Below are 13,409 nucleotides of genomic sequence, written 5' to 3'. Positions count from 1 at the left end.
CGGGTGTCTCAGAGTGTTTTACGTTTTTAGATGTTAAATAAAAAACAACAATATTTATTAAAACTCGTTTTATTTCTTGTTAAATTAAAGAGCAGTTTTTGAAGTTTATTTATGAAAAAAACAACCGTTTGCAAATGCGCACCATTCACTTGTTCACACTCATTTAACTTGAAGCTAAAATTTTCAATCACTCGCTGGAGCATCGCTCGTGGAATAAGAGTTGACTTCTTCCGTGATTCTTTGCTTCACAAAACATTCAAGCTGGGTGGCAATGGATTGTAAGCTTTACTTTTTAGGTAGCCACATAGAAAAAATCAGCTGGCGTTAAATCAAGGCTCCTCGGTGGCCAGTTGATGTCTCCTCGGCGACTTATCACTCTTCCAGGGAATAAGTCTTGAAGAGCAGCTAATGAGTCATTTGTAACATGAGAAGTGGCTCCATCTTGCTGGAAAAAGGTGTTGCGGTTTTAGCCATACTGGTTTTGCATTTATGTAGCCAAAAAAAGTCCGGATCATATGGCAGTATCGAGTAGTCAATTCAAAAACGAAAAACATTCTGAAACACCCTATTTAAGTATATAAACGCAGCATGCATGATGCAGCGGCATCCTTATCTAACCTTTCAGAAGTGCCGCCCCAATGTTATAATGATGTTTATTCATTTCAAAACAAGGTCCATTGTTTTGAACAAATTTATTGTATTACGGAGAACGAACAATTGAATTAATATCTTACACGACAGTAGGATGTCCGGCTTTTTTAAAAATCTTAATGCCCAGACATTAGAAACAAAAGATTGGTATTGATCACGTAAAGAAAATTATTTGTGTGCCATGCTTAACAACACATCATTTTTCCTAAGAAAAACATAAGACAATTAGCTTGTAAAGCAAATTACTTGAACAACTGCTTGTAGCATAATAATATGATGTAATCATTTTACTTGGAATAACCAAAACTATTTGCATCCATGTTCATGTTTACTGAGTAAATTTCCATGAATATGTATTGTATTTTGTACATATGTAATGAACTAGTAGCTTGAATTAAATGAATCAACAATTTTAACGTTTATAGAAAAAAAATGTTTTTCTAGTCTACCGCATGTAAGATTGAGGAATTGTTCGAAATGATACCACTGTCTCGTTTTTACCATCGCACCGCCCGCCACCAGAGTAGAGTTCATCCATACTACCTGGAGCCACTGGGATCATCCACAGTGCGTTTCCAGAAGTCTTTTTTGCCACGTACCATCCGGCTATGGAATGAGCGCCCCTCCACGGTATTACCGAGCGCTATGACATGTCCTTCTTCAAACGAGGCTTGTGAAGTGTATTAAGCGGTAGGCAGCGGCTTGGCTCTGCCCCTGGCATTGCTGAAGTCGACGGCGACGGTAACCCCTAACCATGAGGTGGACCGTATGCTCGTCTGCCTACAAGGGCAGTAAAAATATTTTTTTTTATTAATATTTCACGTGCCAAACTCACACATTGTTTCTCTTTTACTTATTTATCAGCAGGATGCATGTTTCCCCCACCATAAACAAATTATTTATCTAATTATGTTTCATAGTTGACTGGAATTTTTGATCGAATTTGAATACTATTTCCTATCTAATTAAAATCTTTATTTCTAAAAATCACGCGTAAAATCATAGTTGCCAGTGTGAACGAACTAAAAACTTTAAATATAACATGCAAATTAATTATAACTAAAAAGTACTGATCTTCTTACATATCTTCAGCAAGATTGTCGTTAATTTTTCATAATTGCAGCTTAAATCAAAACGCGAAGCTGTATTTCGATTGAAAATGACCGGTTCTAGAATGAAGTGGTTTTCACGGGTTTCATGAACGCTATGACTTGTAACTACACAACTTTTAACGGGAGTGACTTGACTGTGCCTCTTGGCATTACCAGTATACAACAGCGACGATGACACCTCATCGATTAGATGGACCGTATGGTCGTATTCCATTGGAAGGCAATGAAAACAGTACTAAATGTCCATATGACCTTAGAACTTATATCTCAAGGTGAGTGGCGCGTTTACGTTGTAGATGTCTATAGGCTCCAGTAACCACTTAACACCAGGTGGGCTGTGAACTCGTCCACCCATCTAAGCAATAAAAAAAATATTTTTTTATTGTTAATTGTTATGCCAATAAGGGTCACGTGGCCGTGATTGGTCAAAAAAAAAACATAAATCTCAACTCAAAAGTAGTGTAAACTAAAATGGTCTAAGACGTAGGCCGCAGTTAAAACGCTGACTTTGCACAAACGCTGCGCATCCAGCTCATGCTGATTCCTGGTACAAGGTCTCGTATATATGACTATATAACTATACTGAGACCTTAGAACTTATCTCAAGGTGGGTGGCGTATTTACGTTGTAGATGTCTATGGGCTCCAGTAACCACTTAAAACTAGGTGGGCTGTGAGCTCGTCCACCCATCTAAGCAATAAATAAAAATAAATAAAATATGACAGTTCGGTAGTCTTTATTGTCCGCAGTGCCAGTGGATGGAGGTAGTTTTTTTCAAAAAGAAGTCAGTGATAAATTAAAGAGCGGACGGTTAGCGTGGTATGGACATGTGATGCGTAGAGAGAAGATGCATGTGACTAGGAGATGTATGGAAGTGGTAGTGCAAGGTAAAGGGGGAAGAGGTCGACCGAAGAAGACATGGATGGGGTGTATGAATGACGATATGAGAGAAAGAAGAGCGAGTGTTGAGATGACGGCTGATAGAGGAAGATGGAAAATGGAATAGAAAAATTCGCTGTGCCGACCCCACCTAGTGGGATAAGGTGGATACAAAGAAGAAGAATCATCGCCTTGCCAAATATGCGGCGTATGCGCTTTGTTTTGATTCGTTGTTACGTAGACTTTATGAGGTCCACGTATTTCTTATTTTCTTGACTCGCTTACTCACTGCCAATATATATATGTCGTGGTTAACGACTTTTAGTAATAATAAGACGTTGTTTTGACTATTATTCTAAATGATGAAATGTTAATATCACAAAATGCAGGGTAGACTCCGTTCATCCGACTCCGACATTCAGTCCGTATCAGACGGTCCGTCCGTCTTAGTCAGTGAGTCTCTGGCAGTCAGTCAGTCGGTCTGTCGGTATGTGGAACGAAACTGTCGGTTTACCCTGTCATTGTGAAAGTTGTGTGTGTTGAGTTTCAATAATTATTATTCAAAAGGTTTTATTGACTTTTTATAAACTGAGCTCAACTAAATACGAGTGATGGCGGAAACTACCGCTTAGCCATCCCTGACGTGCACCGACATATATATATTTTTTTATTGCATAGATGGTTGGACGAGCTCACAGCCCACCTGGTGTTAAGTGGTTACTGGAGCCCATAGACATCTACAACGTAAATGCGCCACACACCTTGAGATATAAGTTCTAAGTTCTCAGTATAGTTACAACGGCTATCTCATCCTTCACATCGAAACGCATTACTGCTTCACGGCAGAAATAGGCAGGGTGGTGGTACCTGGTGGTACCTACCCGTGCGGACTCACAAGAGGTTCTAGCACCAGTTCAATCCTACCACCAGTTCAGATAATTATGCAATATCTTCTAATTAAAAAAACACAATAAACTGATTCGAAGTAACGTAAATATTGAGACTGCTCGTGGACACACATTTAAACGGGTTAACTGTTGGTTAATAAACTATGAGTGCTTCGTCATAGATTACAGTTTGCATGAGGTTTTTTTGTAATTGCCCACGCAAGCTGATGAGAGATTTATTCTAGTAAGTACTTTAGCTGTAGAGATGAAATTTGCAGTATTTTCTCGTGTGCTCAATGTTTTTGGCAGACAGTCTGTAATACATTCTTGATATTATTATGATAGGTATGGATGGATGCCGATGTTACAATTCTAGATCTATGAATCTCTGGGTCAGTGGAAAATTTCGGCGCTTTTTTTTCAGTGCATTCTACGGGTTGTTCAAATGAGCAAGGAAGTGAATGAGTGAAGAGATCAGCTGATTCGGGATAAATAAAAATTCTACTGAAGTATGTACAAATTAAAACTGTATTAACATTTACTTACAGAGCACTTTGTAATTGTTAATTCCCTTCTTCCCCTTCGCTTAAGGTGATCCGTTCGCTGTTTCGCTTTTATAGTCGATCACCACAATTATCGAGAACGTTCTTGACAGGTCAAGTAGCTTCGATATGTATTTCCGCTATCTGACAATAGATGGCATTGTACTTTTCAAGCATTCTCGATTTTGCTGGTTCCTTTGATATTCGCTTCCGCCATTCGACAGATGGCGTTGATCTTACCAGCGTAATACTAATATCTAGAACTTTACCATCTGGCCTTGGAATTAACTTCATAGCACGATTATTCCCAACGAGACTTCTTAAGCAAGGCTTGAAAATATTCCTCAATAGAAGACCGCAGTTTGTTTGTCTCTTTATTATTGCTAATATGCATGAGTGACAGTAACAAGTCACCATTAGCTCGACCGTGCCAAAAACTGTGACAAGTTTAAAAAGGGTCATGTGTGCTGTAATCAGAGAAACGGCACATTTATTGAAACCTATTCTATGAGTTCTAAGAAAATGTTGTAAATGACGGTTAAAATTAAACTTTTGCGTAACATTGCGCACGGAATTCCAGCTTGTGGGAAACAGATGTAGATTGTATACGAATGGAAGTCAAGGTTTCACAAAACAGGAAGCATAGTACTCTGTATACAATGTGATGATTGAATCTATGTTTGACCGAAAATATTGCTTCTTAATTTGTAAAACTTGTATCTATTTTTTTCTGTAAACGAGCCGGCCAGCTCACGGGTCATCCGGTGTTAATGGATAGCCGTAGATAAATAGATAGATAGCCAGTAGATAGATACAGTAGATTACTCGTGGTAGGACCTCTTGTGAGTCCGCAAGGGTAGGTACCACCACCCTGCCTATTTCCGCCGTGAAGCAGTAATGCGGTATGAAGGGTGGGGCAGCCGTTGTAAGTAGGTATATTGAAATCTTAAAAAACTCATATCTCAAGGTGGGCGGCATTTACGTTGTAGATGTCTATGGGCTCCGGTAACCACTTAACTCCAGGTGGGCTGTGAGCTCGTCTACCCATCTATGCAATAAAAAAAGATAGATAGCCCGTAGATATTAAAATTTTTTTGACAAGTCATTTGAGATATGAAATTGAAGTTTTATTAATTGCAAGGCATTACTGCTTAACAGCAGAGATACGAATCCAACATATGCAGACTTTGATGACGCCCCACGCTCAGAACGCAACAATATGTGTTCTTCCAGACGAAGCTCAAGGTATTTTCACAATACTTCGGAATTACGTAACTTTTTATAAGAAAAAAAAGCAACTGTCGGACTGAAGTTACAAAATTATTTTCGATACAACGCAGAATCATTCACGTTAACGTAATGTCAAAGAATTGAAATATTAGTTTAAATTCACACCTAAATTATTTACAGTCGTCGGTGCAGTCTTGTCGACATTAATAGGTCAACGTTGTGGCACAGTGAAGCAGGTCAAACACGGGTCGAGCAGACTTCCAAGTCGGGAACAACACTTTAGCGTACGCCCTTACCTCATTTACAACATTTTTAATGTACTCTGGTATTTATATCTAAAACAATACTATTCAACGGCTTACAATTTTTTTTATTGCTTAGTTTTGTGTACGAGCTCGCGGCCCACCTGGTGTTAAATGGTTACCGGAGCCCATAGACATCTACAACGTAAATGCGCCACCCACCTTGAGATATAAGTTCTAAGGTCTCAGTATAGTTACAACGGCTGCCCCATCCTTCAAACCGAAACGCATTACTGCTTCACGGCAGAAATAGGCAGGGCGGTGGTACCTACCCGTGCGGACTCAAGAGGTCCTACCACCAGTAAATCCATTCTGTCACTTTCTTAATACTGCGGAATGTATAAATATCAATGTAGCTTCGTGACGGACGGTTAGATAATGTTTAGTATTATAGTAACACTTTAACAATGGAATTTAGATTTTGCAGAAGCGGTAAATAATATTATTTGATATTCAAATCCGCTATCGCTGTCCGCTTATTGATATAGATTATAGAGTTTGTAGCGTTTAACTGACACTTCAATGTAGCTAAAGTTTTTGGATGTAATTGTTATTGCGATCATACATTGCATGTGAACTACTACAGTGAAAACTTTTGGATATTGAAGTTGTAACTAAAGCTAGCGGCGGTATTTAGCATAACGTCGGCTTATTGCAAGAAGTCATTATGTGACATATTCAATATTTTGGGAAAACGGCATTTTAGTTGGAATTAGTTAGTGGTTATGTTGATTAGCCCATATTATCCTTCATACATAATTACAGTGAGAAAAATTGAATGTTTTGGATTGCTTGATATGTATATTAATTAAAACAAGTGAGAGTCGGTAGTCATATAACATTATATATTATTTATATACTAAAACTAAAAGTTAATGACTTCTTGCTACTGTAAGTCGGTTTTATATGTGAATTCATTATTTCTTAAATTAAAATAAAACAACAAAATACTTATCAAACCTTATTGAAATAAACAAAAACTAATAATAACATAATAATCAAAAACAATTTTTTCATAACAGTTGACGTAAGAACTTGCAATAGCTAATATTGCCAAGTATTCACGACAACTTCGCAGTCTCAAAAGTTTTACATAATAATTATTTTTATTTTATTGCTCAGATGGGTGTACGAGTTCACAGCCCACCTGGTGTTATGTGGTTACTGGAGCTCAAAGACATCTACAACGTAAATGCGCCACCCACCTTGAGATATAAGTTCTAAGGTATCAGTATGGTCACAACGGCTGCCCCACCCTTGAAGCCGAAACGCATTACTGCTTCAGGCGGGCTTGTGGTACCCACCCTTACGGACTCACAAGAGGTCCTACCACCAGTAATTACGCAAATTATAATTATGCGAGTTTGATTTTTATTACACGATGTTATTCCTTCACCGTGGAAGTAGATCGTGAACATATTTTGTTAAGTACGTATTTCATCAGAAAAATTGGTGCCTGCCTGCGGGATTCGAACACCGGTGCATCGCTAGACGAATGCACCGGACGTCTTATCTTTTAGGCCAGGACGACTTCAATAATAAACTAAAATTAATTTTCTTCTCCCTGTTAGTCAATCACTCATGTATTCATTCAATCATGTATTTTTTAATGAAAATTAGGAACTGAGCTTAAACACCATACAAAAACATAAAACAAATAAAAAAAGATCTAGGTTAAAAAAAGCTGTATCAGAAGTTTCTTCTTCAGGAATATAATTTGGACCTTCTTTATCAGGTATATTATTATACCAATGGTGTAGCTCTGCAGGCTAGGTCTTTAAAATTGGAAACGTAGTCATACCTATATTGAACAATGTTAGGCCGGTTTTTCCAAGCTTGAAGCATTTAACCTTCAAACACTGTAGATTCTCTCCTACAGCTGCAATTGACTTATTATACATTAATTTGTTTCTCAGCTCGTTTATGTTCAAGATATCAGAGTGGCTCATAGATTCATACGGCTTCTTTGCTGCTTTTTTCTTGTTTAGCTTTCTGTTCGATCTAGTCAATCTTAAAACATTACAGAGGTCTATCATAGAAAAAATTGGCATAAGACGCATTTGATTCTGGATAGAACTATGTATATTATCGACCTCCATATTATGTGTATGGCCCAATTCTAACTACTTATGTTCAATCACCTCAAGGTGGGTAACTTGAACTAAGTATAGCATAACTAAGTATGTATAAGCATAACAGAAACTGATTACGTTTTTGCATCAGCTCGCTGAGTTTCTCGCCGGGTCTTCTCAGCGGGTTGCGATTCCGATCCGGTAGTAGATTCATTCGCGAAGCAGCTGTTCTTGAGCTGTTAGGTCTTTTTCGGAGGCGCACGGACAGCTGTTAGCAAATCCCACCCCTCTTGGCTGAGCCTTTGATAGCCCACATGTCCTGGTGAATCTGGAAAGGCCTCCGGGCCACCAGTAATCCTTCAATCCTAAAAAAATATAAAAAAGCCTGTCTGGTGTTACAGTGATTACTGCAGCTCATAGAGATCTCAACGTGAATGCCACCACCCAGATTGAGACCCGAAATCTAAATCTAAATTGTTCCGTATGCTGCTTCGCTTCGATGGTGGTACCAACTCGTACGGGCTTGCCATACGCCATACCAACCATCCTATTAGTAAATACAAGTTGGCAGTCGTAGTCCACTGGTATGATTCTCAGATAACGATGTTGCCTGTTCTCCAGTGTATCATTTAACGTCTTCTACACTCGTGGAAAGAATGATGCTATTGTAGGTCAGGTGTTTGCTAGGTTGTGCGAAGGTTATTCGGAACTTCAATTGCTCCAACATCTTGCTTCCTCGTCCTTGTTTGAAACATTTATTTCGTTGCATTTTGTCAGAAATCATTAACTTCTATAACAGGCGTGGTAATCAACGTATCTCGCCGCAAACTGAGTGAGCGAGGCAGTACTGTTTCGTCCCGCGCAAACCCACCCTCACCCGCGTTCGTCGGGTTCGTCTTATGCCCCGTGTTCCCTAGACAAGCTGTTTTGTCGCATTTCACCAAACCCTATAGAACTCACTAAACTACAACCGAGAAACCTCGTAGCCTGCAAGAAGTTACTATGTTCTTTTAATCGATGTTAACTTATTAAAATCATGCCATCCACAAAATGGAAAAAATAATGAAAAAGAATAAATGATTTTATGGAAATCTTAATATTATGATTTATATTATATTAATATCGATAAAAATCATTAAGATTACTTATTGTGCATTTCTGATGAAATGATTCATTACAGAAACTAACTAAATGTAAATAATGAATTTTATCGAAATACAATTTTAAGTTATATTTTACTACACTGTTTTGATAAAATTAAATAGATGGTGAAAATGAGTTCTGTAATGTAATGTATGCTGTTTTCAAATAATTATCCATTTAATAAAAATAACTAGTGCTGCTTAGTGAATCTTTGTAAATGCCTGACTTCCAAAGTTGCAATTATCAATTTTCTACCAAAGACGTAACGGCTAAAATTGGCCAGCTAGAAATTAGTGTGTTTTTGCATTTTGTAGAATATGAAAAAATGAGCCCATTGTAGATAAAAACGCATTTAGTGATTTTTTGCAGTTAATGAGTTCTTGCAATAAGCCGACGATAATAGAGTTCATGATCTCATAGTATAATGGTTAAGCGTCTGATTTAAGTTTTTGACGTGACAAGGTCTTATAATTCGATGGAGCCGGCTGCACGCACGAAAAAACAAGACACATGCGGCGTTACCTCGCTCTGAGGCGTTCCATTTAAGGCTTGAAGTGCAAGCGAGAGCGCGCAATGAGCGACAAAGAAGCACAATCGGCCTCCGCGTTCGGCACCGTTCGACATCTGTCTCTCTCCTACTTGAGTGAGCGATGCATCCGTGTGGACAGCTGCTATAAATAAATAAATAAATAAATAAATAAATATTTACTAACAATCACGCCACGTTAACTGGTCCCGTGATAAGTTCGTAAAGAACTTGTGTTACAGGTACCAGATAGCGGATATAAATGTAAGATTTTGTTTATACACATACATATATTTAATAGACATCCATAACCCTGGAAAAGACATTTATATTTATCATACAAATATCTTCCCTTGGCGGGATTCGAACCCGCGACCCCCTTGTGTAGTGACCATGTCACTTACCACAGACGGCCGTTAAACTATACAATAATACATTTAATGTTTTCGTCAAATATGAAGTTCAGTGAAAAGTGAATGTGGTGTCAATTGTTTATAGCAACGATAATTGCGATAATTGAAAAATGAAACCATTCCATCAGTATTTTCTTATGACGTTGTGACGTTCAACTATTGTCAGTAAACCGACTTTACAGACAACCGATTTTTTTTCTTTAAACAATCTTCATTGAATTGGAGCGCGTCATCACTGTAAATGCACACTTAACCTACAGTTCATCATGTTTACGATCGTATACGACGTTCGTTTGATTGAGCTCGGATTTTAATTAGCACTCGATGGTCGACCGTAATAATTGTACAATTTTATGGCCCGTTTTAAGTTACGTTACTGAGAAACACATTATTTTTCTTTCCTATTTTCGTTCCATTTTTCCTCGTTCCAATTTTAGATTGTGAAAATGAAAGCGGTGACGTTTTTCCAGTACTTGGGTGTTCTAATTATGACCTAGAAGGATACCTGTGTCGCGTAGTGGAAGTGTGTGGGGCGACGATGATGATAAAGCGTTGACATTTGACATTTAACGAATTTAGTAAATGAAATAATGATTTTGTTATTTCTGTGAATATATTATCGGCGGCACGGCGCATTGTAACCTCGCAGAGGTTTGTACGACCATCTATGCCAATTTTTTCCGCTAAACAATCCAGCGCTGCGGCATGAAAGGGTGTTATATATAAAATAAATAAATTTTCGACCTTATAACCCAGAGACACAGCCCATTGAGTTTCTCGCCGGATCTTCTCAGTGGGCCGCGTTACAAGGGCTGCCCCACCCTTGGAACCGAAACGCATTACTGCTTCACGGCAGAAATAGGCAGGGTGGAGGTACCTACCTACGCAGACTCATATGAGGTCCTACCACCAGTAATTTCGCAAATTATAATTTTTGGGGGTTTGATTTTTATTACACGATGTTATTCCTTGACCGTGGAAGTCAATCGTGAACATTCGTCAAGTACGTATTTCATTAGAAAAATTAGTACCCGCCGGCGGAATTCGCACACCGGTGCATTGCTCAACACGAATGCACCGGGCGTCTTATCCTTTAGGCCGCTTCGACTGCGCGTCACTCACATTATGATGTCCATGGTCTCCGATAACCAATTAACACCAATTGGACCGTCAGCTCGTTCGTCCGTCTACGCAATAACAATAAAACAATTGAAAACGTAAATTTCAAAGCGGCTTTAGTCACTAAACAAAGACAACCAGTGCGTGGGCCATGTAGTCTCTACTGTATACAAATGATAACTGTCATCGCCGCGAACGATGGTATGTGTCAATGACGTCACCACCCTGTGTCGCAAAGAAGGCTACTCGTGATCATGTCGATACGATTGCATCATTCTTATTAGACGCAAACAGTGTGGGAATTCAGAATTCAAACTTCTTCTTTTTTAAGTATGGCAATCGGCTTCTTCAGACGTAATCGTTGCCAGAGTCGAGTTTAGAAAAATCTTTAATTAATAGATATTAAATTCATCCGTATTCTGTTAAATGAAAATGAAATGTAACAAAATGAAGTTAAGTTGATTAATTTGAAATTAATTTACATACAATGAAATTAAGTTTCAGTAAAATGTGTTTATTTACAGAGACTTTGGGGTGACGAGACAAGGGTGATCGCTTAACGTGGGCCGTGAGCTCGTCCATCCATCATAACAATATAAAGAAATAATAATAAAAACAGAAGTGTGGTGTCGTGGGACACCGGACAGAAACGAAGATCCTTATTATAAAAATATTAATTTTAAGTTCTATTCGCGGTATAAAGAAAATAATTATTCGGGTATACATTTTTTATTATGATTTTTTTATTGATAAAGATAAATAAAAAGTACTTTACAAAGTTATAAACTTTATTTTATTCACAATGATTTATTAAAAATATATATAAGTTATATTATAATATACAATGAAACAGTTCAATGAATAATAAAAAATGTGAGCCGTCACGGGACGCCTGGCAGATGTGAAACATCGACATTATTTTGTAAAAGTAATATGCAGAAAAGAACAGATTGTGATAAGAACTAAATATGTCCTATTGATAAAATAAAATATTACGAAAAAATAATTTGTTTTCAAGTAAAACACAGAGAGAATCGCATAGTCGATTGCGCATGGCGACGCGTCGCCATACCGTACACACTACTGCATACAGACTGTATACACCATTATTTTATAACTAGTACAAAAATTTTAAGGACATATTAGGGAAGACATTATTATCATATATGTGACGGAAAAATCTCATAATACCTTTAAATAGCAAAGTTATTATCATTTGTTTATTGTAAAAAATCTCACTGAAATCATGGACATATTACTTTACAATCCATTCATTAGTTCATTGAACTTCATTGATGGTATTCCATCCTACTCATTCGCATTCGTACTGTCGCACTTGTGACGTAGATGGCCTTAGACAATAAAATGAAACAAAAGAACATGTGATGTAGTTACCAACTTTATTTAATTTTCTAAATTCTAACCTCTCCTTCATATTCATCCGGGCTTAGGACCGGCAAAATTACCTTTTTACAATTAATTAAATACGTATGTGATTAGAAAACAATAAACAAATATTACAATAAAATAAGGTATTCTGTACTAAAAGAAAAGAGAAATTTTGGCATATTTGTGAAGTTAGAATCAGGTGCTATTTACAATAATTATTTACATAGGTATTATTTACTAAACTTACAAGTATTTCAATTGTCCTTCGAAATGTCCGCCACTATTGTTAATACACAGACGGGCTCGTTTCATCAAATTGTTTTTAACGAGAGAAGTACGCTTCTCTGTCTTTTCACTTCGTGAATAGCGTCCAATATGCGCTGTCTTAATCATTCGAGCCTAATTCGCTCGCTTCTGTGCACACGTCTCTTAATTTCACTCCACAAAAAGAAGTCCATGGGCGTTAATTCTTGAGAATTCCTGTAGTGATATGGATGTAATGCAGCCTTATTAATAATCTTCCAGGCACAGGACTGGCTGATGTTAAACCGTCGATCAGCGTCATTTGTACTCCGCCGGGGAACCTCTTCAAAATACGCTAGTAGGTACATCGTCGTACAGATTTTGTGACAACGCCGGTCTTCTTTGTTCTTGACGTACGTAGGTGACCGTGCGTGGAATGAACCGTGATCTAGTAAACGCTGGTAAGCATTTACCACGGTTCGCACATTTGGCTGTCGAGCGTTTGGGTGTCTTCCCTGTACATACGTACAGCTGCACTCGCGTTTTCTCCACTCAAAAAGTACGCACGAAGCATAGCTACATACTCCCGTGATGTGAACTGATAAGCCATCGCGTCAGGGAAAACTTAAACAAACAACTGTTGCAACGAAAAAAAGCATGCGCACACTTCCGATAACAATTTAGCACTGTTTTTTGTCGTTGTTGCGTCGGGGCACGGCGCGGGCGCAGAGGGACAAGGGGTGGTTGGTGGGCTTCGACTTGAGTTTCCCGGAATTTATCAATGGAGCAGCGCCCCGTAGGTACCCAAACCCTGCCGCACGTACCTACTATCGGTCATTGATTGATTTTTTTTATAATTATTTAGCATTTACCAGTTATTACGTATTTTTGTGGACAGTTT

The sequence above is a fragment of the Bombyx mandarina genome, chromosome 18, assembly GCF_030267445.1.
Source record: "Bombyx mandarina strain Sakado chromosome 18, ASM3026744v2".
NCBI classification, from domain to species: domain Eukaryota; kingdom Metazoa; phylum Arthropoda; class Insecta; order Lepidoptera; family Bombycidae; genus Bombyx; species Bombyx mandarina.
The sequence above is the reverse complement of the archived record's forward strand: the minus strand, read 5'-3'. Positions refer to the sequence as shown.